The sequence below is a fragment of the Pan troglodytes genome, chromosome 3 (assembly GCF_028858775.2).
Source record: "Pan troglodytes isolate AG18354 chromosome 3, NHGRI_mPanTro3-v2.0_pri, whole genome shotgun sequence".
Lineage (NCBI taxonomy): Eukaryota > Metazoa > Chordata > Mammalia > Primates > Hominidae > Pan > Pan troglodytes.
The window spans coordinates 10,619,724-10,625,035 of NC_072401.2; the positions used below are offsets into that span (position 1 = coordinate 10,619,724).

Genomic DNA, 5,312 nt, shown 5'->3' on the forward strand with positions numbered 1-5,312 from the left:
AATCTTCAATTCTCTGTACTACTTGGGTTTCACTGGGCATGAATTATGTTAGGTGTCTTTTTCCAGGAAGGCCTAGGCCCATTGTTGAATGGTGTCTAGGTGCCTACCTACAGGAATGCAGATAAGGGTTGCAGACTGGGTAAGTCTCAAGCCTTCCCTGAAAGGACTTTCAGTGAATCATGAACCAGGACTGGAAACTGACATTGCCACAGGTGGTTACTATGAATATTCTGGGCTTGTGCAATTTTGCAGACAATTACTTTGTTCTTCAATGTCTTTATTCATGACATGGTACTTCACAGAGTTGTACAAATTTCTTGATTAAAAACAAAGAATTGGCATCACAACCTCACCATGTGAATTTCTTCCTGGACAAAGATTCTCATGTCTGACACTTGAGCTGGGTCCAGGATGCAGCCATTCTGAGTTGCAGAGCCAGTCATAATGGTAGAAGTGCACTTGGAGGTGACGCCCCACCACCAGGTGGCTGGGTCCCAGGTGCCACCTTTTGCTGACAGTGTAAGTATGTAATGAGTCTCTGGGTTTCAGAGTATCTGCTAGGTCAAGCAGGACACTAGTGCCTGGACTGCCCTTTGTATCTTCCTGTTTTTCCCTTGAGGTCTCTAGACAATGCCATTTCATGTCAGCCTCTTGGTAAACCCCGATATGACGTTGGATTTTCCCATCTCTTCGTTCTAGTTGACTCCACTTTAACTCGAGTATTGCAAATTGTAATTAGTATTTCTAAACGGTTCTGAGGCTTAAAGAAGGTCGTCCTATGTGAGGCTTTAGGGAAAGTGACATAAGGCTAAGTAACCCTAGGTGGAGCTCACTTCTGAATGCTTGACTTAGGGTACCACTGCTAGCTCAAGGAGTTCTCCATGAACTATCAAGTTCATCTCATTCCAAACCAAACGAAAACACATCCTTTATATAATGATGGTCCTGAGTTATGGTGCTACAAAATCACCATGGGATTAGCCTTGTGAAAGCTGATATGGGACCTGGTGAATGTGGTGGATGTCTGGACATCCCTCTCGGTGGACCTTTCATAGCTGTACATTTTTTGATGTCCTTTGAGTCGTGTCTTATGAAAGTTTCTTCTGGGTAAAATCCGATTGGTAGAAGACATCTGACCTTATTCCAGGGGATGTGAGGTTTACCACTAGTTCATGTGCAGGGCAGGCTTAAGATGGAGAAAGGCTTCTCCCCTACCCATGACTAAGACCTCCCCCTAAGGGATGTACTGGATCTTCAGAGTCTGCCCTCTGACTTGGGAAACGTTCCTCACCCTGGTCTTGCTGCTAAAAATCCTGTCTTCTCAAATCAAAAAGCTTTGAGAGGACTTTGATGTTAGGAGGGACGTTCATTTGTGCAGAAAGCTTCTCTAGTGGTCACTAAGTGGCCCATGTCCTGTCTGAGTTCTAGGTGACCCACATGTCTCCATGAGGACTTCCACTGCTGTTAGACCAGAACTGGAGTGGGTGTTGCCCAAATGACCTCATAACAAAAGAGGAATGCACCTGTGCTTAGAGTACATCCAAGCCAAAGTTGCTGAGCTCAGCAGATAGCTTTTGTACACTTGGCCTCTTCCAAGCATATCCCATGTTTTTATAGTCATCAGAAGTTACGGGTCAGTGGGAGATGCCAGTGCAGTTGCTACAGTGGACGTCTCCAGTCTGTTTAAATCCAGGACTTGACATTTTGTCATACTCACACTCAGAAGTTGACCTTGTGGGACACAAATTCTTCCAGAAAGTGCCTTGATGAAATAGGGAAATAATTTCTCTTAAACTGAATGGGCCTTTACATTAACACGAGAGTGCCTGGATGCTCTAGCTGTTCTATCCTGGCTCCTGATCAAGTATCATAAGGGGTACCCTGACAACTGCTTGACTTTAGGTATCTAGAATGCTATCAACTGGTCATCTCTAAGAACTAGGGGGGCTTTCTTCAAAGAGCAAGAAAATCCCATTTAGTGGAGATAGAATGAAGGCTGGTATGCCTTGTCATGTCTGTCCTAAGGAACAGCTCATTCCTACGAACAAACATCCAGGTTTTCTCCTACAGATGAACAATGTCGCATAACACATTTTGTCTTGACCTGTGGCTCAGCATGAAGCACTGGTGAGATCTCAATCGTGTAGCAGTGAGCTTTCCCCCTGCAGGCTTCTGAGCAGAGGATGCTGCTTCATGACCCCTTGGCTACTCTGTTCTCCACAGGAGTGACTGGAAGGTAGGGGGGATATACAAAATACCCTTCAATGGCCTGAAGGGTTTTGAGATGAATTGAGTAGCACATTGCACATGCAGTTGGAGGAAAGTGAGGCTTTTGTATGCACTTAAGAATAAGCTCACTAAGGAACTGGAGATGGAGGCTTCAGTCCCACAGGCTGTTCTAGATTTAGACTTGGATTTTGTGGTACGTAACAAGCTGCTTTAGTGTCTTAAATGACTGAGGAATGTCGGATTGTTCTGTCCCTCACTGGCAGGATTCAGTGAGTGGTGCTCCTTCTCCATCTCCTTTGTTCCTTCATCTGCTGGGGTTGAAAGAGGACTTAGCATCAAGAGCTTTTCTCCCCTCTTCCTCGTGGTGGTCTGGGGCCTGGAACATGAAAGTGGGCTGCTGAGGTCTGACCACTCCCCCCCCCCCGCTTCTCCCTCATCCAGACATCCTCAGAGGGATCTGACTGTTCAGAACCAACAGAATAGGAGTTTTTCATCCCACCTTTCGGAAGTTAGGCTTGAGTGCTTTCCTCCCACTTTTTGGGAGGCATGATGGACTAGCTGCTGAAGGCGTACCTTCCTTGCCTAGTTATCGGGAAGGAGGGGCATATTCCATAATCTTCGCAGATGAAACCCTGTCCTTGACATCCTAACCTCCCTGGGTGGCAATGTTTCGGGGGAAACTGGGAGGTTTTGGATAGTGGTCCCAAGCTTTATCTTCCCTGGTGAGAAGAGGACCCAGAAAGGGCTGTGGAAGCCATTGAAGTATTTCTGACCAAGATAACTTGATAGTCATTGCGGGCAGCTGCTAATAGAGGCAGGGTGTCCTAAACTTAGGAGCCTTCTAAAAACAGGTCTGCTTTCTCTGGGCCACCCTGGGAATTAGAAGCTCCATGTGCTCATCTGAAGGCAGAGTGGGCCCATAAGTGGCCATGCAGAAAAGGGAAGGTTCCTATGGCCTGCTCATCTACCCCTTCCTCCCTAGGACTATAGGGTGCCCTCATCACTTCTGGGGACATCAGTTTCTGGGCACGTACTGCCTGGAGGACCAGAGCATCTCCAAGGATTTGGTGTTTAGTGCATTCCCTAGGATGAAATCCCTTCTGATGGGAATCTGCTCCTGTAGAATGATCCCTCAAAAGCAGCCTTTGGACTGGAGAGAATGGGCTGACAGTCTTCATGCTGCAGTGCCCAGGGGAGATGAATCTGTTGGCAGGGAGACGGAAGAAGGGACTGAATCTCTCGCCCTCCCAGAGGGAGAAGCAGTCATGGGTGGGGTGGGGGCGGGGCCCGTAGGACTCTAACTTTCTTCCAGTGCCCGCCGCTGGGCTCCAGCCTGATGCCTAGAATTCTGCAGTGGAGTGCTGATTGTGCTGAGGCTGGGCTGTGTGATTCCCCTCTTAAGGATGGTTGGCTGGGTGGGACTACAAAAGCAACTTCCGGGCCAACCAGGGTTTTCCTAACATCCTTTGACAAATCAGTTCTGCTTTTCTGAACTTGCATGGTGAATTGTGAGGAAAGACTAAACTTGTACAAAATCCTTTGACTTAAATGTGCAATGAAGACTATAGAAGCTGTGATGTTTTCTATTAGACAAATGTCTCGTCTGTTCCAGGTGGAAGTAGATAGGAGTCATCACCTGAACTCGCTTGTTACTTGACTATGCTGTTACTGAGTACGTTTTAGTGGCTTAAATACAATGAAAGCCATTCTCAGAAAACATTAACTGTCGGCTTTCTCCCAACTGAAGAGCTTATGGGCTTTCCAACTAGACCATCTCTGCTTGTCAAGACACCTTGGAATGGAAAGTGAATGCTGCTCTGCCTCATTTCCCATCTTTTATTTCTAATCCCTAAAGGAAGGGGACTGAACTACAGAAACCACTATATCCTGTTGTTGCATGACAAGGGGAGCCTGATCTGGACAACTGTTTCTTAGCATTTCCAATTTGGAGTTGATATGTCTTAATCCTTAGGAGCTACATGTGGCCCCAGGAGGACTGAGCCAGCAGCAGGTGCATTGGATGAAAGTCGATGCAGGGGGGGAGACCAGGGAAGAAGCAAACTCCATGACAGGAAGAATGGGGTTCAGTGTCTGATCACTGGCAGTCAGCACTTGTCCTGTTCTAGAAATGGCTCCTGGGGCTGCTGTGATCATGCTTGTAGACAAAGGAGCCAGCCTGGCTTCCTGGGAAAAGGACCAGAAGCCTTGGGTTCCTGGAGGTGGCCTTGAGGACCCTAGGGATAAAGGGATCTGATGGGAATACTTTACCTTGGACTGCAGCTGGAGGAGCCATCCTAGGCGGTGACTCAGGAATCCTTCAGTATACTTTGTGAAAGAGCCTGTCTGCTGTCATAACTGATCTCTTCCATACTTGGTGGTTTTTCCTTCCCAGGCACTAGTATTACATACATCTTGTTTCTTAAGTCACTACTTGGTAAGAGAAGCGTTGCCTCAAAGCAGGTAATTCTGTGTACTGTGAACCTAGAGCCACCAGGGAAGGCCACACTTCTCTAACGGTGAAGTGAGTCTTCCCAGGCAGTCATCTCCAGTGATGGGTCCTGGAGGCTCTGCCCTCAGTGTCCTGGGGTTGCTGCTGTGCCCCTTACAAGACAGCCTGCTGTGTGTGGCTGCCATCTCCTAAACTCAAGTTTGGCTCATTTTCTTTGAGCATGGGTGATATATCTTTATCCTTTCCTAGGAGACGGGGTGACTTCTAAATAATAAAGTTCCATTGTTGCTAGGGCACATGATCTTTGTTGGGTGGGGTGATGTCAGAATGCTAAGTTCCTAAGAACTTATGATTTCATTGTCTGTTGTGATGCCTCATGGCCTCCAGGTGGTGCTTAAGGACCCTCAGCCAAGGGCCAGAATGGAAACAAGCTGATGGCTCTTGGAACTCCTGGACGGATTTGAGGAATACACTGGGGGAGGAGTTCTTGTTACTTTTATCATTTTCATTAGATTCGTCTGGATCCTGTGTGAACTAATGCCATCCCCCTGAACAAACGGCTTCTGAAATGTGGCCAATTCCTGCCTGGGGAGGCAGCCATGAATGAGCAGGAGAGCCCAGGATCTCCTGCCTG

General features: G+C 47.4%; 1 long non-coding RNA gene across 1 annotated transcript; it reads right to left on the minus strand.

Moving 5' to 3' along the window:
• Positions 1-260: 260 nt before the first annotated feature.
• On the minus strand, positions 261-4,977 carry LOC107974189 (uncharacterized). Its single transcript, XR_001716750.3, has 2 exons — positions 4,498-4,977; positions 261-2,605 (listed from the first exon to the last, which is right to left on the minus strand). It is a non-coding gene; the product is annotated as an uncharacterized LOC107974189 (long non-coding RNA).
• Positions 4,978-5,312: the final 335 nt, after the last annotated feature.